The following is a 25,760-nucleotide window of genomic DNA, read 5'->3' as shown; positions in this document are numbered from 1 at the left end:
ACCCTTGGAGTGCAAAATTACTATTAAAAAAAAAAAAAAAAAAAAAAAAATCTCTTCATAACATTTTTTTTTACAAAAATACCAGTCCCTTATAGTTACTGATTTTCTAGGATAATTTCTATCTTCTATGTTTATCTCATTAAAATCCTGAGCAGATATCTTAGGAGGGCAACCCAAACTGTTGAGCAAAACCCGAAAGTTATCTATATTTGCCGTGATCTGGAACCACTGAAAAATATTCTGGGGATCAACTGTTAAGGCTGACAGTAAACAAACTAGAAAGAGGTGTATCCAGAGCTTCTTAATTACTTAACGCCACTGGGTAAACAAACCTATATTCTTGAGAGAACCTGGCTTCTTCACCTCAAGAGCTGCAAAAACAGTGTTCCTCTTAAACCAAAAACCTTGTACAAAGGATGACATTTATTTCCTGTCAAAAGAAAGGTCTCTACTATTAGATGCAGTTTGTGCTACCTTTGTTACACAAGTATGCTATTGTGGTCAAGTTGCCTAACATTATACCTAGAATTTTGTGTAACAGATGATGGGCAAAGGCATGAGTGACAGGAATATTGCTTTTTCAGTTACCAGAAATTTATGTGGCTCTCCTTTTCCTGAAGCAGCCAAACCAAGCATATGGCTATCCTTCAATTAACAGCCACTCTAGAAATAGTAAGACTTCTTGTGACAATGACACGGATGGTCCTTTGAATGCCTCCTTGCTAACCACTTATTAATGAGTTGTGACTACATAATTCACAAGCTCAAATGGCTTTGTGGGACTAGTTTTTCTATGCTTGCTGTATGACCTATTAATTTCACTCAAAATGACCTGATTTTGGAAGGCAAGGATGACATTGTAGAATACCTTTTTTTATCCAAAGCTGGATGAACTTAGGTCTGACTTCTCTCAATCGATGACTAGTGCAGACCCAGCTACTGGCAAGGGTTAACAAGATGCTGCAAGTAATCCTAAAGCTCCGCGACTGAGGTCATCACAGCCCATTTGCCCTAATACCTCACCAACTGTAACCAGCTTGTGAAGCTCATATTTTAGCTGCAGCAAATACTCATGAAAACCTGTAACACCACTGTAAGGACCATGCACATGGCTCAGAATTGAAACATCTTCCCCTCCCATAAAAACTGACATGAGGCACTTTTGAGATCTGTCAATGCAAAGAAGCCACCCTTCAATTTGGAAGGGAATAAGCAGCAGATATCTGCTTAAAGGGCTGAATTCAATGATAGGTCTCTCATGCCTTAAGGATTTAAGATCTACATAGAGACGAAAGCCTTTGTGGCTCTACTGTCACCTCCTCCATACCTTTCTTGACATCAAGAGCAAGGACAACAAATGGCTGAGAAGTCAATGGCGAGTGTTGACTCTTAAAATGGAAGTTTGTAACCCTCCTTGAAACAAACTGTCTTACCACTGGATTTGCTTCAGTCTCCCGAAAACTTGACCAGAATTTCTGAAGACAACCTCCCTATTAAAAATGTTCCAGATCATAGGTGGATAACAAGTTCATCTTTTAATGCCATCATACCAGAATCTAATTTTTTTTTGCCTCTATCCTGGCTTATGGATGTGTTGGTTAAGGTTCTGAGGGTTTCTAAGACCTTGCTTGAATAGAAGGAGATAGTGGTGAATATCTTATTCTTTGAAATATAAGCTCAACCAAGAGAGGTCACAAGTCTTCTGGTCTAGTGGAGAACATTTGAGTTGATGTAGGGTCTGTCCAAGATCTGACTGTCTGTCCCTAACAAAAATTCTTGCCACTAGCAAGAACCAAAAGCACTTTACTTGCACTTGTGCCTGCCTCTTTGGGTGACAGACCAGATGGTCTTTGCATAGCAGATATATCTTTAGGCCAATAACTCTAAACAAGAGGTGGGCATTCTTGCGTATGATGAGCAAATGGCCAAATTGTAGAAGAATCTTGACCTTGCTTTCTGCAATGGCAAGATGTTTGGGGTATTCACTTGCTTAACACACTCAGCCTTGGCGTCTGGCTTCCATTCTGCTTGCTACTTCATTTAACATAGCATCTACTATTGCAGTTGAAGGAAGCCTGAAACCTTTAGGATGTTCCTCTAAAACTCGGTAAGTAGAGGCCTCATTACTTTGGAGAAAAATGATACCATTATCCTCATCTAAGAACTATGATGTCCAACAAATTATTCCCTAAATACTGTCCCTTCTATGCTACAGAAATCTACGAAATTTCACTAGATGTCCAAGGAGGCTTATTACCGAAAGGAGGAAAATCTTGTTAGATGTAAGCATGGGCTGACAGAGGCCTTGTTTTAAAGTACAGAGCCCGACCTCATTAATCAAGGTTGTAGTCAATAAACCGAGAGACATTACCTTAAGAGACTTGGTTATGTATTGGTAGATACATTGTTTGATACTGGAGAAATAGCATCAATGGCGAAAGAGTCATCATCAAAAATTTTTCATGCATATTCACCATGCAGGCAAATTGCATGCATGCACCATGCCAAGTGTCAAAACTTCAACGAGAGATTGTACTTTACCACAAGTTGTGGTGTAGATTTGTGTTTATCCTTATTTACATAAAGCGGAAATGTGTATTGTGTGGAAGAAGGATATTATATGTTTTGCTGTGTTTGTATTTAGTCATAAAAAGCATTGTGTTTGGTTGTTTCATGCATTTAATAGTAAATATACATGTTATTAGTGCTTGAGTGAAAATGATCTGTCATCAGTTGTTTGTTGATTTGGTAGTTGGTTAAACATTTGGTGTGGGTAATGACAGCTGTGAAGGCAGTCTTGTTAAAGCTCTGGTGCAGTGCAGCTGTACTTGGGAATGATTCACAAGAGGCAGTCTTAGTTGAGATACCATCCAGGTAGGATGTTACTCTTGCAGATCGGTGTCTCCAAAGCCACTTAGTATTCCTTTCATCTAAAAGTTCATTTAGGGAAATTCCTTTCAAAGATATGCATATCTGAGTGTATGGAGAGTTTCCTGGGGTGTCCTTTGGATGAGGGGCACAAGGAAGGGATTGTGCTAATGCCGATCTCAGTCAATTCAGGATAAGAATAAAGAGTCCACCATTAGAATTAACAGTAGGTCGATATCATTTATACATTCATTAACCCTTAAACGCCGATTGGAAGTATTATACGTCGACATAAATTGTCTGTTGGGTGCCGATTGGACATATGGTACGTCGATATAAAAAATTTTAAAAATTCGCGGAAAAATACTTATAGGCCTACCAGGCGAAAACTTTTGAATAAAGCGCCTTGGGGGATGCTGGGAGCTCACGGATCAAGGAGTTGCTTTGTCTACAATCGTTACCCAGGCGCGCAAGCGCGAATTTCTTGCTTCTCGCACTAAAAAACATCAACGACACATCTCAGAAATTATTTCGTCACTTTGACATAATTTTTACACCATTTTATATTAGCCGTTACATGGAGTATTATATATGAAAATGTGCGCTATTTCATGTAGAATACAACTAAAAACAACTCATGGTTGTAGCTTTCATCAGTTTTGAAATATTTTTATATAAATAACAATAAATGCCAAAATTTCAACCTTCCGTCAACTTTGACTCTGCTGAAAAATGCAATTGTAAGCTAAAACTCTTATATTCTAGTAATATTAAATCATTTACCTTTATTTTGCAACAAGTTGGAAGTCTCTAGCACAATATTTTGATTTATGGTGAATTTATGAAAAAACTTTTTCCTTACGTCGGCGCAGTAACTCTTCAGAAAAAATCATACATTTTTTCGTCCGATTGGCGTAATGTTTGCACCATTTTAAATTAGCTGTTACATAAAGTTTTATCAATAGAAACGTGTGCAATTTCATGTAGAATACAACTAAAAACAATCCACGGTTATAGCTTTTATCAGTTTTGAAATATTTTCATATGAATAACGATAAGTGCCAAAATTTCAACCTTTGGTCAACTTTGACTTGACTGAAATGGTAAAAAAATGGAATTTTAAGCTAAAACTCTTACATTCTAGTAATATTCAATCATTTACCTTTATTTTGCAACAAATTGGAAGTCTCTAGCACAATATTTTGATTTATGGTGAATTTATGAAAAAAAAAAAAAATTTCCTTTCGTCCGCGCGGTAACTCTTCCGAAAAAACCCAGAAAGTTTTTTGTCCGATTGTCGTAATGTTTGCACCATTTTAAATTAGCCATTGCATAAGGTTTTATATATGAAAATGTGCACAATTTCATGTAGAATACAACAATAAATAATTGAAGGATGTAGCTTTTCTCATTTTTGAAATATTTGCATATAAATCACGATAAATAGAAAAAAAACCGTTTGGTCAACTTTGACTCTACCGAAATGGTAAAAAAACGCAATTGTAAGCTAAACCTCTTACAGTCTAGTAATATTCAGTCATTTATCTTCATTTTGAAACACATTTGAAGTCTCTAGCACAATATTTAGATTTATGGTGAATTTATGAAAAAAAACTTTTTCCTTCTCTCCGCGCGCGGATTCTCCGCCGCAAATCTCTGAAATGCGTACGTCGCATTCTCGTAATATTTGCTCCATTTCATATTAGGCGTTTCATAGAGTTTATTATATGAAAATGTGCGCAATTTCATGTAGAATACATCAAAATATAATTGAAGGTTGTAGCTTTTCTCATTTTAAAAATATTTGCATATAAATCACGATAAATAGAAAAAAAAACCACGTTCAGTCAACTTTGACTCTACCGAAATGGTTGAAAAATGCAATTGTAACCTAAAACTCTTACAGTCAGTAATATTCAGTCATTTATCTTCATTTTGAAACAAATTCGAAGTCTCTAGCACAATATTTAGATTTATGGTGAATTTCTAAAAAAGACTTTTTTCTTCCCTCCGTGCGCGGATTCTCCGCCGCAAATCTCCGAAATGCGTACGTCGCATTTTCGTAATATTTGCTCAGTTTCATAGTTTTATATATGAAAACGTGCGCAATTTCATGTAGAATACAACAAAAATAACTGAAGGTTGTAGCTTTTCTCATTTTTGAAATATTTGCATATAAAAAAAATATAAAAAATATATATATAAAAAATTCGACATTCGGTCAACTTTAACTCGTCCGAAATGGTCGAAAACTGCAATTGTAAGCTAAAACTCTTACAGTATAGTAATGTTCAATCATTTATCTTCATTTAAAACAAATTGCAAGTCTCTAAAACAATATTTCGATTTATGGTGAATTTTTGAAAAAAAAAAAAAAAAAAAAAAAATTTACGTCCACGCGTTACGAATGCATGCATCATTTTGTGAAAATATTTTCTCTGTGTTGCTTTAATCGTTTTACAATGTGTTATATACCAAATTGATCGCAATTTAGTGTACAATACAACAAAAAAATTAACTCGTTAACTTTAACCGTTTTGCTCACAGCGCAATTTGAATACAATTACATATGAAATTTTGTTTTCGCGCTATCATATATCGCATTATTTATATATGATAATGATATTTATTTCATATCAGGTGGTTGCATACTAAACTTCAGCAATGACAAAAAAAGGAGCCAAAAATGAACTCTTAATCTTGAAAACTAAGCGCGCTGTGATTTAAAAAAAAAAAAATTTTTTCCACTTCGGCACTCACTCCGAGACCCCCCCGGTATACGGGAGACGATTTTTATTATACCCCTTCGGCGTTAAAGGGTTAATGTACAAAACACGACGCAATGTAAGTGTTACTTAGAATATGAATAAAGTAACCTGGCCGTCGTAGTATAAAACTTAGGCTAAGATTAGGTTAGTACATTCCAATTCATTTAGTCAATGCAATCTCTTATGAACTGAAATGCTCTACTTATTTCGAATGAATCAAAATACCAAGTAAACTCTCTAGAGAAAATCCTGAACCTTATGAAATGTTTTAAAATTCACAGTATGTACAGACAGGTGAGTGCAACACATGCTAGATGGTCTATAACAAGGGGAGCAAGCTATGCAGTGGAACTGTGAAATAGGTAATGGAATACCCCTGGTGCAAAGATGAGCAAAGGGAACCTCTCGGACATAGTTACTCTCCTTATAAGAAAAATACATCTCATAGCAACTCTCTCAATTCAAGAATACAAAATATAAGGCATACAGAGATTGAGAGAATTTCTATGAAGAACACGAGCAGCTGAAAAGTATCAAGCAACTCAAGTTTGCATGTGTTGTGCAGCAGTACCTCTGGCCTATAAGTAAGAATAGATTTTGGAGTTTACAGGATGTGCATGCAAAGGTTGGAGTAGAGCAGCCATCCCCACTGCCGCTCCCACTTGTGAAAAGAGGAATTCAGTTCCCATTCTCGTGATAGAATTGGAATTGTGTGTACAGCTCACTTTGCTTGATTCCAGTACCAGTGTGTCCCTAATTGTAGAACCACTAGTAATGGGTGGCACTCAAAATCAAAGGGTTGCCAAGTATTGAGCACTGCCAGCGGACATCAGCTGCTATCCCGGCGAACTGTCAAGCAGTGATTTACACTTCATGAACAAACCGTGATCCATAACTTTTACGTGATGCTGACCTTCAATGAGGGATGAATCCCCATTATTCTAGGAACAGATTTTGACTAAAAGAAAAAGGTGCCCCTCTGAGGCCCAGATGGACAGGGGATAATAGCGTATGTAATGGAATGTGAGTCCAGGGGAGGAGCAGCAGATCCCAGTGGCAGGAGAAAAACACCCTTCTATGAAGATCACCCTGGATGCTAAGAGGAATGTGGGAGTAGTGCCTGCCACCCCAGAGGCAGGGGAGGTAATATGTACCTTCATCCACCCTCTATTCCCTATCTGTGGTGTCAGCACAGAAATTGGATGGGAAATTAGTTCTCATTAAATCACATAAAATGTGGGAGGACTATGTTCCATGGGAGTCACTGAAATCACAGAAGGAAAGGCAGATGTGCTTTTCATAAATGTAGGAAAGAGGAGAATACAATTAAGTAGTGAGTTGGTCAGTGACCTTGAGTTATGTTACAGAATTAAGTAGTGAGTTGGTCTGTGACCTTGAGTTATGTTATCTTGCAACAGCAGAACAAATGCTGGTGACCTTGCCTATCCAGTCTAGGTCATGGTGGAAAAAAGGCTGAGAAAGCTCCACCAATCAGCTGTTGGAGCTACACCTTTTAATTACCATAGAATAGTGAGAGATATTGTAATAAAGTATGCAGATGTTTTGGGAATGGAGATTGTGGTGGAAATATCATATTAAGATTATTGGGTATAATTCTAGGTTTAAGTATTTATTAGGACTGCACAATTGCACAATAAGTGTTAGTGTATATTTATAAGTAAATGTTAAGTGTACAGTAAAGCAAAGCACTAGGAACACTACAGAAGCTGAGAGGTTGGCAACTGTAGTTTTGATGGCAGAAAGAATAAAGTGGATTGGTTGTTGGGCTCGACACTTTGCTGGTGCAGGTTCCAGATGGTTAGTGCTGCCGAGCTGATTCTTCGTTGTTATCGAGAACCACAGTTGAGTGTGAAGGTGTAGTTAGGTCTTGGTGGTGAAAGCTGAATTTGTAGTGAAAGCTGAATTTGTAGGTAAGGTTTGTGTGTGTCTTGCTGTGGAGTTTGTACAGTGTTTGTTTATATTCATTCTGTGCTGCATTTAGCTATGACTGACTTGATATAGTGTTTGTTTATATTTGTCCTGAGTTGTGTTTTAGCTATGATTATCTACTGCTGTGACATTTTGTCCATTGTATATGTGTGGTAGCTATTTTTCTCATCATATGTAAGCTGCAGTTGTAGACTCTGAACCTACTCAACTTGGCTAGGGATGGTTATGGTGAGTTCTCAGTATATTTATATTTGAACCACAAGCTATCTACACATTTCAACCAAGGCTGGAAAGGCTAAGCTAATACAAATGAAATGATGAAGTCCTACAATAGAACAGGAGACGTTGTGGCTTGGCTAAAGAAAGCAGAGTTGGTAACTAAGTTAATGGAGATTAAGGACCTTGCTAGCTTTATTCCCCTGTTCTTAGAAGGAGATGCATTGGCAACTTACAGATGAGTGGAAGGGACCTGGAAGGTGCTGAAAAGGTTAAGCAGATATTAAAAGAGGCATTTGTACACGGCATGTTTGATGCCTTTGGGAAGTTAAAGAGGATTCAGTGGACAAGGGAGCAGGTTGATGTGTTTGCGAATTAAATAAGGTTAGCCAGGTTGGCTAGGTTTAAGGGTGAAGGTTTGGAGCAAGCAGTGATGTTGGCCTTTGTTACAGGGTTCCCAGACAGTGGTGCAAAGGAGTTGCAGCAGATCAAATGTGGAATCAGTAAGTATAAAGGAGCTACTGTCCAGAGCTAGTGTTGACATCAGGTGGGGGTAAAGACATAGCAGTGGTTGCAAGAGGAAGACCTTTGGTGGACAATCAACCTTTCCATCCTAGGGGGGTCAACACAGCAGTGGGAGAGGAGAAAGCCGTAACTTTCACATTCGTTGTTACAGATGTAATGGACCCCACATGGCTAGAGACTGTAGGATATCTAGACCAATTGTTACCAGCTACCAGTATGGAAAGCCAGGTCATATTTCTCTTCAGTGTGATCAGGGAAACGACCTAGCGGGGGCTACTGTGCTGGAAGCTTCCCCTGCAACACAGTAAAGGTACTTTGAAGTACATGTTTTGCCAGTTGTGAGGATCGGGGTGAAGGGAAAAGTGGTAAGAGCATTAGTAGACTCTGGTTGCTCAGCCACCGTGCTGAGTGGTCAGCTTGGTGGAAATCTTGAGGATCCCGGTAGAGAGTTGGTCCCGCTGACGGAAGTTGTGTTAGGTGTAAGGGGACAGATGTTGAGCTGACTATACTATGTGATACCAGGGTAAAAGTAAGAGCTATTGTTCTTGACACTGTTATTAATGGGACTGAGGTGTTGTTGGGGATGGATGTAATCGGCCAACTTCTATAAGCGACTTTCTTGAACGGAAAACTCATGCTGAGGGAAGTACCTTGTGTAGGTGATAGGAGAGGACATGGTGCGGTGGCAGTAGATGTGAAGTCCGAAATGAGGAATGTGTTGTGACAGAGAGGCCAGAGAGCATTTACAGTTCAGTTTGCAACAATCGACTGGGAAAGTGTTTCTGAAAAACCAGCTGATTGAGAAAGGAGAAATGTGTGAAATTAACAAGAAAGATTTTTCTGCCCACATTTGATGGTGTGAAGTGGATGGCTGAATGGTTTCTGAAGGGGGAAATTCCAGTACTGAGGAACAAGGCGGGATGCTATAACAATACTGCGCAAGGGGTGAAAGAGGATTTAGATGATGAAGTACAGAGATGGGTCAATGAAGGGATTCTGATGCCATGGGAAGGGGAAGAGAGTGGTGGAGTGTTGCCGTTACTGGCAGTAGTCCAACATAATAAGAATAAGGTTTGACTGGTGCTGGACTTCCGTGAGTTAAACAAGTACGTAATGTGCCACACAAGGAATGATTTTGTTAATGTGTTTAGTGAAACTCTGAGGAAGTGGAGACAGATAAATGGAGCTTCAGCGATTGTCGACCTTAAGTCTGCATATCTTCAGATTCATGTGGCTAAAAAATTGTGGAAATACCAATTGGAGATATAAAGGGTATGTTCAGCACCTCAAATTATGACAATAATTCTCAGGACAGTGTTAAAGAAGAACAAAGCCATAGGAGAAGCCACAGACTCCTACATAGATGACATTACAGGCAGTCCCCGGGTTACGACGGTTTCGGCTTACGACGTTCCGAGGTTACGACGCTTTTCAATTATATTCATCAGAAATTATTTCCAGGGTTACGACGCATGTTCCAGGGTTATGACGCATGCTCCAGAGTTACGACGCCTACAAACGCTGATCTGGCAGATGAAATATGACACCAAAAATGCAAAATAATCAATATTAAAAGTTTTTTTTTATGAAAAATGCAATAAGAATGCAGTTTACATAGTTTTCAATGCACCCAAAGCATTAAAAGTCAGGTTTTCTTAGGATTTTTTATGATGTTCCAGCTTACAACGATTTTCGGCTTACGACGCGTCTCAAGAACGGAACACCCGTCGTAACCCGGGGACTGCCTGTATTGTGAATGAATCCTTAGTGACAGCTCCTGCAGTTGTCCGGCACCTAGCAAAGTTTGACTTGGTTACCAAACACCTGTCTCAATACAAGGAACAGTCCTACATTTGAGAGTGGAGAGAAATGATATGGGTTATCTGGTCTTCCATCGAGGTAATGAGATTCCAGAGGTGGGAGAGAAGATGAGTAGGAGAGAACTTTTTTAATTGTGTGGAAAGCTGGTGGGACACTACCCAGTGGCAGGTTGGCTTCAGACCTCATGCAGATACGTGAAACGACAAGCAAAAGGCGAGAGTTGGGACAATGAGGTAGGAAGAGACTTTGGTGATGGTTTGTGGCATTGTGGAAAGGGTAAAAAGAGAAGATCCAGTTAAGGGCAGGTGGTACGTACTTAAGACAGAGAGGGGTGTGATATGGCATGATGCCAGTAGCATTGCAACAGGGGTCGTGTTAGATATTGGAGATGTAGTGGAAGATGGAGCATGGCTGCGGGAGAAAGATGACTACAAACATATTGATGTTGCCAAGCTAGAGGCAGCGCTCAAAGGAGTTAATCTGGCACTGAAATAGAATCTGCGTGAAATTGAAGTCAAGTCTGACTCTGTGGTGGTGGTTGGGTGGATAAACTCCGTTTTGACTTCTGAAACAAACTCAGAGTTCGAACAAAGGGAGCAGCCGAGATCCTGGTGAAATGCCGCCTTTGTATTTTGAAGGAACTGACAGAGGAATTAGGATTGCAAATGAAGATGGTTTTTGTACCTTCGGAGAAAAATAGAGCTGATATTTTGACAAGGGTTAAAAAGGCAAGGACTGAAGTCCCTGAAAGAAGGAAAAGAGAAGAGGAGATTGAAGAGTGTTGTATGGGGAATGCTAGCATGAAAGAGCTTCATCAGTTGCATCACATGGGTGTTGATAGGAGTCTGTTTGTAGCAAGAAAAATAGATCCCTCTGTTACGAGAGGCGAGGTTCAGAGGGTGGTGCAGAGTTGCAACTGGTGTCAGTCAATTGACCCCGCACCGGTATGACATGATCCTGGGGAGTTAAGGGTACAGTCGGATTGGGAGAGATTGGCTACTGATGTAACACATTATAGAGAAGGAACGTACTTATCGGTAGTGGATTGTGGCCCTGGTCGGTTTGCCATCTGGAGGGAATTGAAAGCTGAAAATGCAGATGAGATAGCAAGAGTGCTAAATGAAATTTTCTTAGAAAGGGGGCCAGTCAGTCGGAACATAAGCCGCTTCTTTAGAGCAGCATATCAACCGACTGGAAATGACAGTAGAAAGGCACCATAGAAGTATTAAATAAATGGTAGACAGGGTGCAGATTCAGCCAGAAGCAGCAGTATTTTGGTACAGCTGCTCTCCCAGGTCTGGGCAGGATGGAGAGTCAGTGCCTCAGAAAGCAATGTTTAAATACGAGTGGTGCCACCCCAGTGTAGTATCAGCAGTAAACAAGGAGATGGTTACAAAATTAAAGGTGGGAGATGAGGTGTGGGTTAAGCTAAGTAATGCAAAATGCACATCACAGTGGGAAAGGGGAATGGTGACAAATGTGAATTCACAGAATAACGTTTCTGTTGACGGGATGCCAGAGCATATTCTAGATATTCAGACAGTAGTGGATAGTAAGGAGAGAGAGAGTGAAACAGACGGCAAAGGGAACCAAGAGGACCTGAAAGTGGAAGAACAACAGTCTACAAGGGACAGATGCCCTCCTGTTTGGATGAGGGATTATGTGTCTGGGGACACTGAAGATGAGTGATCTTGAGATCAAGGGGGGTGTGGTACAAATAACATAATATTAAGGTTATTATTAGTATTGCACTATAAGTGTTAGTTTATATTTATAAAATAAGTAAATGTTAAGTGTACAGTAAAGCAAAGCACTGGGAACACTGCAGAAGCTGAGAGGTTGGCAACTGTAGTTTTGATGGTGGAAAAAATGAAGTGGATCGGTTGTTGGGCTTGAGACCTTGCTGGTGCAGGTTCCAGATGGTTAGTGCTGCCGAGTCTTCAATGTTATCAAAAACACAGTTGAGTGTGGAGGTGTAGTTAGGTCTTGGTGGTGAAGGCTGAATTTGTAAGTACAGCTAGTGTGTGCGTCTAGCTGTGGTGTTTGTGCAGTGTTTGTTTATATTCATCCTGTGTTGTGTTTTAGCTATGACTGTCTTGTTGTAGTGTTTGTTTATATTTGTCCTGTGTTGCGTTTTAGCCGATTGTCTTGTTGTAGTGTTTGTTTATATTTGTCTTGTTGTAGTGTTTGTTTATATTTGTCCTGTGTTGGTAGCTATTATTCTTATCAAGTGTAAGGTGCAGTTGTGGAGACACTTAACCTACTCAACTTGGCTAGACATAGTTAAGGTGAGTTCTCAGTACATTTATATTTAAACCAAAGAGATGAACCCTCAGGGAGAATGAATAAGTTTCCTTTTAACATAGAGACAGAGGATCATCCCCCCTTTGTTCCAATCCTTACAAAACTCCAATCCTTACAGAATTCCAATCCTTATAGAAAATGAAATTAACAAATTAAAAGATCAAAGTACTATTCAAGAAAGTGTCTCGCTGGCCCTCTCCAATCGTGATGGTTCATTAAAACGATGGTTCTCTTAGGTTATGTAATTCCTCTGCTTAGCTGTGCAGTCATATCTTCATCATCATTCATTGGACTGCATGGCTAATTCATCATCATCATTGTTAATCAATATTCATCACTGATGAGTACCCTATTTACATATGCTGTACTTGTGTAAAATTTGTATTTTTCATAGCTAACAAATGTGAGGTCTTAACAATAGGACAATCTTCTAGCACTAGCTGGAAACCGGTAAAAACAAAGATGGTAAAACAAGGAATCTGTGGCATCTGGCAACTCATGCATATGTGAGGTGGATGTTTGGTCATCGACCAAGCTCGGACCCCTGCAACGTGCCAGTCTTTCTTCCAACCCAGGATATGAGAGGGAATGCCAGAGGTGGGCAGGTAAAGTTAAGACCTCAGGTTTGTTAGCTTTGAAAAATACAGATTAAAAATTTCTCATTGTTCATACATGGAACAAACCTTCGGTCTTAACAATAGGATAGAATTATAATTGGAGGGAGGTACAAGTATCCAGAACTGGCTGGGGATTCAGCCCGCCTGACCACCCTTCCTAGAGGATAGAGTTCTAAGGAAGGGGGTCTGACCCCATGAGCGAATAGATAAACGAGTATCTAAAAAAACCTTCTGGGATGAAACACAGCGAGAGATGTCCAGATTCATTATATTAGTGGAAGATAAAAAAGAATTCTGTCTGTTCAAGCAACATATCACATATGCCACAGGGATTTGTTACCACTCCTCTCTCCCCTTGTTAGAGAGAGGAGTAAGTGCTACTGAGAAACAGATTTGTTATTTGTGTAAACACAAATACGTACTGCAACCAGTATGACTGCCACACTCACCTGCATCAGACCAGTTCCAGCTTATGACATGTCAGATTCTTCAACCCACCTGCCAGGAAGAAGAAAAGGGAAAAAGAAAAAATAGGAAACCAGCCATCTCCCTCATTCTCTCTTCCACACAATCATCTTAGGTAAGACACCAACTGTCCAGCCAGGGGTTGGAACAGATCCAAGGAAAAGTGTCCAAGGAGCTGTGGGCAATGCCCTTCAGGAAAAGGAAGTGAATGTGGTCTGCTTAAGCCAGGAACCAACATTCAAAACCCTATGAACAGACAAATTCTTAATTGCCAAAGAGGAACTCATTCCTCTGATGTCATATGCTCTAGCCTGCACAGACTCTGGCAGAACTATCCGATGATGAGTATGCCTTTTAATCCCCTCAAGCAGCCATAATGACAATATTTTGGACACTTCCATTCTGGACCGACCGATGCCAACACAAAGTCAATGACCCTTGGTCTTGGGTGAAGAATCCTCAGACAGCAAGGCAGGGCTTTGACAGGACAAGGCAAGAACTCCTACGGATCACTGTCCACCAATTCATTCTGGAGTCGAATGAAAACGAGACAAATTTTTCATCATGAACCAAGAAGTCTGAGTCTTACCTACAAAATCCAGAACAATTCAAAGGCCACAGACCTCTCGCCCTTGGTGCTGCCATGAAGTTAAGGGGGCCGGCCGGAACCCCTATATATGGTGGTATAGGGCAAAAAATGCAAAGTCATGAAAAAATTCATGGAGCTTCATATGGCAATTGAGAATACGTATACGAAATATTTCTTCAAAATTCCTCTTACTTTCGTAGTTACAGGGTAATTAGTAAACATAACTCAATAAGCCTAAAACATTCATCCGTACAAGAAAATGCAATATTTCTTCTGTTATCGTAAATTTTGATAATTATTGGCAAAGAAATTGTGAGAAATGGCATCTGTAGAGATTCCGTGGCTCCCATAAGCGAGTATCTGGTTCAATCATGAATCAGTTGGACCATAGACTTCAAGTAGATTACACGTTCGAGTTTCACCTCTGACATTTGCTTGCTTACGTATGTTTATGTATGTTTCGGCAAGAAGTTCATCATGCCAATGAGGAAAAGACAAGGAAAACATCTCGCTAACATACAGATGAAGAAAAATCGCTCAAGTATTATTACAGAATATCATAATATGCGCGTAGTTAGTGAAGAGAGAGGGGTGAGGGTTGCTTAGTAACGCCCCCTTCTTGCCTGACAGCACACGTCACACTGTGCCCAAGGCTACGATTTTTGAGCAAAGAGATCTTCATTTATGATAAATAATATAGTTTTGGTTTTTTAATACCTAAAATGGAATATGAATTCAAAATAATCATGATTTATCAAATTGTCTTTGTAAAAAGAGAGTACACCTTCGAGTCTCACCTCTGACATTCTCTTGCATTTACGTTTGTTTATCTTTGTTTCGGCAAGAATGTCATCATGCCAAAGAGGAAAATACAAGGAAAACATCTCGCTAACATACAGAAGAAAATTCGCTGTAATAAGCCGAGTTAGTGAAGGGGAGAGAGGCGGTTACGTAGGAAGGAGTGCCCCATCTTGCCTCAAGCAGTGCCCCAGGCTACGATATATGAGCAAAGGGATCATCATTTATGATTAAATTATGATAAATAAAATAGTATTGGTTTTTTATTACACAAAAAAGAAATATACATTCTTAATAATCATTATTTATTAACATTGTCTTTATAGAAATACGAAGGAAAACTTTGAACGCCCGTATCTCAAAACTATACTTATTGACCTTCAAAATCTATCTCCTCACTTAGTTTTAAAGCTATAACATTGGAATTTGGTATATAACTCAGGAAGACATTATAGAACAATCAAATAGAGCCCTTTTTTCCAATTTTTGTTTAGTGTTTTTTTTATAAATTTTTTTTCTCATGATTTATAGGGTTTATTTTTTTACCATATTGAAAAATTCATATCTAGCAAAAAAACGACTTTTAGAAAAAAAACTCTCCATTTGATTGGAGGTCTACATCAGGTCTATATATGGTAGTAATCCCAGGTCGTAATATTAAATATCAAAGGAGGAGATAGAATTTGAAAAATGGTTATTTTTGGGATTAATTGCCCTGGCGTCACAAAACCGAAGGTCAGAGGCGAAAATCATATGCGGTTTAGAGATGTCCCAAGTCACCTTATTAAGTGGTATGAATGTCAAAGTCCTGTCGTTAAAAAACGGCATTAGCCGGCCGGCCCCCTTAACTCTCTCTTTCGAGAAAGTTAATGCAAACAGGAAAAACTGTCTCAGTCAGATCTCCCATTAACTACTGACATAGTGGTTTACATGGAGCTCAAGTGAGACTACTCAAGACCAGAGGAAGATCGCACATTCCATAATTGAGCTCTTTTTGTTTAATAGGACTGTACAACACTCCAAAACACCATTAATTCCCATGATGATATGTCCAAGCCTTTAAGGAGCAGGATCAACCTGAAGTTGGCCCTGCAGTCCTTGAAAGCTGAGAATGGGAAGACCTTTTCATTTCTGTGAAAGAAAAGGAAATCTAATAACAGCTCACTGACATTCAGAGTGGAGAGAAAAGCTGTTGACGAACCCAACCAAAGTAGGTGGCCCACTTGTCCCAGTAAACTGCTGATGAAGAACTTCTGAGATAGCTAGGTATCTGGCCTGCTGCCTTGCAAGAAAACGCTCTCGCTTTCACAAGTTACTCGACAGTCTCTGGCCATGCAGCAACAGAGATTTTACTGCCTGGTGGAACATTTCCACATGAGGCTGGCAATGAAGGACCCATGAAGGATTTCTTTCAGAACTGCTGACAGAATATATATTAGTTTTGGAAACCAGTCCGCCTGTGTACACAGGGGAATCACCAAGGACACCTTGAAATTCAAGGGGCTTCAAAGCCTGTCCAAGACCTGATGGATCCGGCAGACTACTCTGTCCAGGACCTGACAGATCCCGCAGATTTCTCTGCCCAGGACCTGACGTATCTGGCAGAACTGAGGGAATGCCCACCCTGGAGATTGTGTCAAAGATGCTGAAGAGCATCCTCTGTTTGATGAAGAAGATCCTTGACTCCCAGTTTCCTTTTCCAGCAAGAGGAAAAGAGGACTAACATGGATCTTCCCTAAGGAAAAAAATGGAACACCACTACTTCCTGTTTCAAAGACCACTCTCCACCTAGGTCTTTACTCCACTGTCTAGAACATAGGTCATCCCAATCTTCCTGCTTGGAAGTAGCTTACAATGAGCTCCACAGAGGTGTCGACTGCACACTGGTGCAACTTTACTGTCAAAAGAGAGGAGCTGGTGGCAGAAAGGATTTTTCATCTCCAATGAACAATTCTGGGACATTGAATAGATTTCTAGAATCCGTCACCGAGAAGATGCTTAACAAAGTCTTCAAAAGGCCTAAAAGATAATAGGGCACCCTATGGGAATGTCATAAAACAAAAAAACTCAGTACAGATATTCTCCAAAATCTCCTACTGTAAACTTTCGCACGACAAAGTAATCGCTGTAGAACTGAAAGAAGTTCATGAGCTGCCCAGGAGACATGCATTTTCAACAGTAGAGATTTCTTATAAGGTGATCCCATACGATGACCTACAATCAGTATGCTACTCATCAGAGGAGTTGTCCTACTGTGACAGGTCCCAGGGGCCCCCTTCTAGGCTAAAGAACCACCCTGAAGGTGATCCAGACCAACACAGAGCTAAGATGGATCCTACATAATTCAAAGGTAATGCCACCAGAATACAAATTATATTACTGATCTGGTCATTCATATAAAGGAAGGTTAAGCTAGGAATCGAACCTAACCTAACCCAAAGCCAACTTCTTAGAACATGGAAAATCTTGCAGAATCAAGAAGTAGGCTAGGCTGAGAACTCCAACACTTAGGCTAGCATAAATATGGAGAAATATGTTTGCCCAATGTCAACTAGAACTAGGACCCAACACCTAGGCTAATATAAATAGACCAGGGAAGGTTTAACTAGCGTACCCATTAATTGTCATTCTACGTTAGCCTTAGAACTTATCCCCTTAGGCCTGCTACACCCGAATTCTAGCACTTTGGCTAAGCTAAGATAAAAAGGAAAGTTCTGGCCAATGAGACTAGCAATGATAGTTCGTGAATTAACCACTTGCATGGTTAATAAATAAAGTATTTAGCTAAGCTAAGAACTGAACCAATTATGCTAGGTTAAGGTAGCTTTGACTAGTTAAGTTAGGCTAAGAACAACTACTTAGACTATTTCAAGGTATCTTTGCACTAGTTAGACAAAGCTAAGAACTTAACCACTTAGCCTAAACTCAATCACTTAGACTAGGAAAAGGTATCCTTGAACTAGTTACTCTAGGCTGAGGACTCATCAGCTAGGCTAGATTAAGGTAGCGTTGAACTAGTTAAACTAGGCTAGGCTAAGAACTCAACTGTTTAAACCAGGTTAAAGTAGCTTAGAACTAGACAGGGTAGGCTAAGGATATTGTAGCCCTGAACTGGTTAGGTTAGCTAGGAACTCAGCAATTGCTAGGTTAAGAACTCAACTACTTACGCTGGGTTAAGAAGGCTTCTGAATTATCTAAGCTAGGATAAGACCTTACCCCCTTAGGCCAGGTTGTGTTAGCTACTTGCCAGGTAAGAATGCAATTACTTAGGCTAGACTAAAATAGAAAGGCCAGCAATTCCTTACCTTCCTTCTCCCTGAAGTGCCTTGGCCTAGACCCAAGTATCCAACCATAAAATACGCCTAAATCCCAAAGAAGGCCGGATGGCTTGATATAAAGAATCCACTGACTGGCATTTGCAGATGTTCTGAATGACCTTTTGGTAGGTCACCGTTTGTCAAAATAACTACGCTTCTGAACACAATGTAACTTGAAGAGAAGACACTGGACGGGACCGTTCAATGAACAGCTTACATGAACTTGGTATACAGACGTGGGCAATAGTACATGTACGTGGACTCTTACGTGTATGTGTACGTTGGTATACGTCAATGGAAGTTGTTGTACGGAAGTGGACGTTGGTGTACAGAAGTGGACGTTGGTGTACGGACGTGGGCAAGGGACTACATGTCCATGGACATTGGTATACAGACGTGGGATGAAAATTCATATCAAGCAGCTGGATATGTGCTGAATCATGAACATGGACAAGCAATGGTCGAGTACGTGGACAAGCAATGAACCATGTACTACACGGACCAGTGATGACACCCGTACACGTTCATGGCATGTGAAGCGATAGGAGTGAGAAGATCGCTTCGAGAATACCTTCCTTTCACTAGCTCCACTGCCAACCTCACAAATGCCAGCATGTGGGGAAGAAACATGACTTTGTGGGGCAGATGGTGAAGCACTCCTCTCACTTGCACGAACATGAAAGTGCATCGGAGAGACACGCACATGTGGGGCAGAAGGCGATACACTCCTACACTAGTAGATGACGAAACAACAAAGTCCTTGATCCTCCAACGTCTGACATGATGGCGAGACAGTGATTGAGAAGTAGGAGAAGGAGTGAAACTCCTCTCTCTAAGAGGTCTCTTACTAGCAAGAGTCAGGGAAGAAACCCAGGAGACCCTCCGTTTATGACTCCTCTTCTTTGTGGATACAGCAGAAATCATCTCTCACAAAACAGAGCCCAGCCTCTTGAAGACCACTTGAACAAACGCCTTGGACGGCTCAGCGAAAGAGGACGATGACATCATAATGGGAAGAGATGACGTCATAACTGGAGGATGCACAGCCACTGCACCTGACATCATAGGCTGAGAGGACGCTGGGACCGAGGTCACAACATCTCTAATACCAGTGCTGGTTGATGGCCTCACTGGTAGAGCGATAGGAAGCAACCCTGTGAGCTTCGACGATGACAAAGGGGCTCCGCAAGGTAGCAGCACGCGAGAGCCAATATAAAGGAGTCCTAGGGGATGGGGAACTGCTATAGGGGCAGGTGAGGGGGTAAGCAGCTCCAAGAAATATGACAACAGCCCATCCAAGGAAGGTGAACCCCGTAGCCCAAGCAATGCTTAAACAACCGCCATCTTGGATGACTCTGTATCATGGATGACTTTGTATCTGAAATAAAGATATTAGATGCATTCCTTCCACGAGCCTCACGAACACAAACATGCCACTGTAGAGAAAACGGTGATGCACTCTTCTCAGTACTAGAAACTCTGGGACAGCTACTACCAAACATAGCATTCCATCCACATAAGCAGCTCCAAGAAGATAATACTGATGGGTTACAACCAACCACGATGGCGTCATGGACAACGCGGACATCACAAGCAGAGGTATAAGAATGACGTCACGGCACTGGAGCATTCTGTCACCTCCTACAGTAAATGGATGGCCTCCCCAGGACACGTATATGTGGCAAATAGCGACGAATCTCCATGGAAAATAATCGTCAGAGAAATATGGGGAGAAATCAACCCAGATCAGCTACAACTATGCAGTCGGCAGATCCCATGACATCACATGCCCATTCACGTCACAACCCATACACATCAAAGCCCATTCACAACATCACAGCCCATTCACGATGTCGCACAGATGATTACCATCACAAAGAGTGAGAGAACATTTCAGTAGGGCAAAATACGTAGAACAAACAGTATTACAATTATATCATTACCCAGTTGAACATCATAGGAAAATGATGTTCAAAGCAAACCGTAAGGTTGGTATCCTCACATGACGACGTTGAATTGTTCAGCAGGAAGGGGCTCCAAAAACAGCAAGGAACCCACCACTGACCATATTGACTGCTCCAAATTCTCACTTCTTCACAGCAAAAACACACAAGTCAAAATTAGTGAATTGGCATCTCTGTAAGATGGAAGAGAGGAAGAAGGCTCCCAAGTTCTGGGAGACCACCGCCACTGCCAGATTCCAGAAGAAAAACAGGGCTGACAACTTCCAAATCTGAAAATAAATGAAAAATCTCTCCCCCTCAGGAAGAGGATTGTAACCTGAGACTAAAATATTTATAATATGTGAAGATGGAGGGAAAGATAGAAGAGAGCTGTACTGCCCACGCCTCAATCCTACTAAAATGACAGAAAGAGACGAGACGACAATCACGACTAGCCCTGCAAGCAAAAGGGCAGATCGCAATTGTCTACCACTAAAATTTGTCCTGAACATCCCGAAACACACACATTCTGAAAGACTAAAACATTACAAAGTTCCCAGACATGTGAGAAAAGATACATAAAAACATAAATGTCAATACTACACATATTTCCAAATTAAAACTAAACCAAAGTAAGGGGTCTTGTCTCTTTGAAGGGGGCAATACTCTCTTAAGAGATGGACCAACCTACTGTCCCAAGGAAGGACAACACGGCAAACAAGGAAGGCTTGTCTAAAAACATAAGACGTCCACGGAACTTTTGGGCCGAGTAAAAAGAAATAAAGCGCAGGCTATGATAAAAAAATCCCGATCTTGGACAAGGAGAGCACAGCGAAACTCCGCTCTCCAAGGCGGTAAAAGAAAGACTGGTATGTTGCAGGGGTCTGAGCTTGGTCAATGACCAAACATCTGCCTTGCATATGCAAGAGTTGCCAGATGCCATATAGTCCTTGTTTTAATCTTTGATTGTTTTTACCGGCTTCCAGCTAGCGCTAGAAGATTATCCTAGTGTTAAGACCGAAGGTTTGTTCCATGTATGAACAAAATTTTTTTTCAATGTTCATAAGTATTTTGCTCTCTCTCTCTCTCTCTCTCTCTCTCTCTCTCTCTCTCTCTCTCTCTCTCTCTCCTTCCTCTATTAGAATGGTTAAAGATAAAAGACAAATATACCATAGATGTCTGTAATCTGGTATTCAAAACAACACGACTCCTGAATGGTTATATAATTTTCCAACAGTACACACAGTTAATAGGGTTTCTACTCGACAGCAGGAAAATCTGTATGTATAAAGGACGAAAACAGAGATAGGCTCCCGCCAGTTTAGTATTCGAGGCCCAGCATTATACAATAAAGTACCTGGCACAATTAAACAAAAATCCTCTCGCTGCGTTTAATGTACACTTGAAGAAACTAATTTTAAATGGTTCCAATTAGTGTAAGTTTTACTGAACGTTATGCTTAATTGTCATATTAAAATGAAATTTTCATTATTAAAATGAAGTTTTATTGTATACTTACCGAACAATTATAGAGCCGTGATTTCCACGAGCGGCAGGATACTAAATTCAAATTTAGCGCGTCGGCGTCGCCAACACTGGTGGTGATGACGTCATCTCCCTCCACTCGCGGGAGAACCAGGTACAACTGCCCAGGTGAATCCAATTCTTTCTGCCCGTCCGTCCACCTAAGGGGAGGAGGGTGGGTATAATCATAATTGTTCGGTAAGTATACAATAAAACTTCATTTTAATAATGAAAATTTCATTTTTATTGTAGTGTCTTACCGAACAATTATAGAGCTGATTACACATTTATGGGAAGGGGGATCAGTGGACCACTAGTATTTTTAAAATAAATGGTTTACATTTATTGCAATACAGTAAACACTCAAGGTGTCTGTTGTCCCTTACCTTGTAAGAGAGCTACAGCAGACTGTTACTGCCTCTGGTCGGTGCTCTTCTTACTATTGTAGAGGAATTGGAATTTGACCAAAGTTAGCCTCTACAGGAGTGGAATCCTTCCGTAGTTCAAGCGAGTCAAGGCTGACTGACGGAGGATAGTAACAACAAAGATTGCCCTTGCCCTGCCCTGGGCTAAGACCAGAAATTCAATCATACAAAACATTTGTCACCAACACCAGATTTAAAAACATATATACCCAACCATTGTAAAATCTGACCTAACAGAATGGTGAGTATCCCAGGTACTCAGTACCCCCAGCTTCCCTTGAACTCGACAACCTATTCAAGGTGAAAAGTTAGCATAGAGGTGACGACCCCTGTGCCGTTTCTCCCAACACCATGCCAGAAACCGCCACCGGACCTAACGTTTTACAATTTCTCGAAAACCGTTTCTATCTCTTTGAGATAATGACTCGCAAAAACCGAATTCGATCTCCAGAACGTGCTCTGAAGAATCGAAGCTAAAGATAAATTCTTTCTGAATGCTAAAGAAGTTGCCACTGCTCTAACCTCGTGAGCTTTAACTCTCAGAACGGAAAGATTGTCGTTCTCGGACTGCGAGTGAGCTTCCCTGATAAGCTCTCTAATAAAGAACGATATAGCATTCTTAGAAAGAGGACGAGAGGGATTTTGAACCGAGGTCCAGAGCTTAGAAGATTGTCCTCTAATACCCTTAGTGGCAAACAGATACTGCTTAATAGCCCTGACTGGACATAAGAGCCTTTCTTCCTCCTCATGTCCAACCAAATCAGATAAGTTCCTTACCACAAAACTCCTCGGCCAAGGATTAGAAGGATTCTCATTTTGGCTAGAAAGGTCAAAGATACCGAAAATACAGCATTGCCTTGAGAGAAACCGACTCTTTTGTCTATAGCGTGCAATTCGCTGACACGCTTAGCAGAAGCTAGTGCAATAAGAAAGAGTGCCTTCTTAGTCAAGTTCCTGAGTGAAGCCGACTTCAAAGGCTCAAACGGTGGCCCCATGAGGAACTTAAGCACCACATCTAAGTTCCAAGCCACTGTATCTTGCGGGAGCTTAGTGGTTTCGAAAGACCTAATGAGGTCCGACAGATCTGAATTGGAGGAAATATCCAAACCGCGATGTCGAAAAACCGAAGAGAGCATGGCTCTATATCCTCTGATCGTCGAAGGAGCCAGTTTCTTAGAGTTCCTAAGAAATAGAAGAAAATCTGCTATTTCTGTTAAAGAGGTCGCAGAAGTAGAGACTTTAGCACTTCTACACCACTCTCTGAAGATTCTCCACTTCCTTGATAGAGTTTGTTAGAAGACTCTCTCCTACAACGAGCGATAGCTTCTGCAGCTCTTCTTGAAAATCCTTTCGCTCTGACAAGATTCCGGACAGTCTGAACCCTGTCAGAGCTAGAGCGGACAAGTTTTGGTGGAACCTCTTGAAGTAAGGTTGTTTGAGAAGCCACTTCTCTGGAGGAAGAAGTCTGGGGAAGTCTACTAACAACTGGAGAAGGTCCGGGAACCACTCTTTCCTGGGCCAAAAGGGAGCGATTAACGTTAGCGTTACATTGCTGTGCGACATGAACTTGTTCAGCACCTCTCTTATTAGACCGAACGGAGGGAATGCATAAGCTTCCAGACCCGACCAATCCAACAGCATTGCGTCCACCGACCAAGCTAGAGGATCTGGGACTGGAGAACAAAAGAGAGGAAGACGGTTGTTCCTTGATGTCGCGAAACAGGTCTATTGACGGTCGTCCCCAAAGGCGCCAAAGTTTCTGACAAATCTTGTTGTCCAAAGTCCACTCCAGAGGTAACACTTGCTGTTGACGACTTAACTCGTCCGCCAGGACGTTCATCTTTCCCGGAACAAATCTCGGGACTAGTTGAACCTTCGCTTCGTTTGACCACAGGAGGAGATCCTTGGCTACTTCGTACAGAGAGAAAGACTGAGTCCCCCCCTGTTTCCGCACGTACGAGAGAGCCGTGGAGTTGTCGGAATGCACTGCCACTACTCGACCTTCTACTAAGCTCCGAAACTGTCTGAGCCCCAAGAAAATTGCTAACAGTTCCTTTACATTTATGTGGAACTTCTTCTCCTTCTCCGACCAAGCTCCTGAAGTCCGTTGATTTCCCAGTAGGGCTCCCCAACCTGTGTCCGATGCGTCGGAAAAGAACTGTAGGTTCGGGAGGATGGGTCGTAAATCTAACCCTTCTTCCAACCTTGCTCGAGAGAGCCACCACCTTAGGTCCTCTTTTATTTGATCTGTGACAGGACAGGTAATCGAGTCTGGTTGTGTCTTCCTGCACCAAGAGGCTCTCAGGAAAAACTGCAGAGGTCTCATGTGCAGTCTTCCCAACGTCACAAATTTCTCCACTGACGTCAATTTGCCCAGGAGCCTCATCCACTGATTGGCAGAACTTACCTTTTTGTCCAAGAACTCCTGAACTGTCTCCAGACAGCCTTGAACCCTCTTCGGGGACAGAAAAGCCTGAAAAACTTGAGCATTCAGAATCATCCCCAAATAAAGGATGCTCTGAGATGGAACCAACTGGGACTTCTGTTTGTTGACCAGAATTCCTAACTTTCTGGCAAGATCCAGAGTTGTTCCAAGGTCCTTCATGCACCGACTCTCTGATTCCGACCGGAGAAGCCAATCGTCCAGATAGAGGGAGCAAAGCGCCCGAAACTGAAACACCTTGCCTTCGAACATGAACCTCAGGTACTTCCGAGATTCGCGATGTATCGGAATGTGAAAATAAGCGTCTTGCATGTCCAGAGAGACCATCCAATCCCCCTGTCTGATGGACTCCAGAACCGACCGAGTGGTCTCCATATGAAATTTTGTTTTCTGGACATGCAAGTTCACGGCGCTCACATCCAAAACCGGCCTCCAGCCCCCTGATGACTTGGGAACTACAAAAAGGCGATTGTAAAAGCCTGGAGGAAAATCCCCTTCTATCTGTTCTATCGCTTCTTTGAGAACAAGCGCTTCCACTTCTGCGGCTAGCGCCAGAAATTTGTCTGAGCCCGGAGAGTATGCCTGGAATGGAATTGGCACAGGTGAGAGCGAGGGAGGTGAAACGAGAGGAACACGATAGCCGAACTTGAGTACTTGCACTACCCAGGCTTCTGCTCCTCTGTTTTCCCATTCCTCCCAAAACAGAGCCAGCCTGGCTCCCACTGGTGCATGAAGAACCGAGCTTTCATTTGGAAGGTTTGCTAACCTTGGCCGAGGCCTTAGACTGAGGTCGCAAATTCGATTTCGGCCGAAAGAAGCGCTTGGGTTTTCTCCCTCGAAAAGGCGCTTGGGCCAGAGGAGAAACAGAAGGAAACAGTCTCCACAGGAGCTTTAGGTCTCTTCAGTAGACTGTGCCAGTAAATCCGAAGTAGATTTCTTATTTAGCGCAGACGAAATTGACAACACTACATCGTCTGGAAAGAGGTTATCTTTCACAAAGGAGCAAACAAGAGAGCAGACTTCTGTTGGGACGTAACCCTTTTAGAAGCAAAGGAGCACCAAAGTTGCCTTTTCTTAAGGGTACCAAAGGCGATGAGCGAAGCTAACTCATCACATCCATCCCTAATGGATTTGTCCGCACAGGACAGAACACCAATCCAATCCTCCGCTAACTCTGAGAAAGAGAA

At 41.4% G+C, this 25,760-nt stretch overlaps 1 protein-coding gene across 2 annotated transcripts in view; it reads right to left on the bottom strand.

The window, feature by feature from the left end:
• LOC135220569 (uncharacterized) overlaps positions 1-25,760 on the bottom strand; it is a 106,485-nt gene that overhangs the window by 11,876 nt on the left and 68,849 nt on the right. The gene's annotated exons all lie outside the window — the stretch shown is intronic.

This window comes from Macrobrachium nipponense, chromosome 2 (genome assembly GCF_015104395.2).
Source record: "Macrobrachium nipponense isolate FS-2020 chromosome 2, ASM1510439v2, whole genome shotgun sequence".
Taxonomy (NCBI): domain Eukaryota; kingdom Metazoa; phylum Arthropoda; class Malacostraca; order Decapoda; family Palaemonidae; genus Macrobrachium; species Macrobrachium nipponense.
The sequence above is the reverse complement of the archived record's forward strand: the minus strand, read 5'-3'. Positions and strand labels throughout refer to the sequence as shown.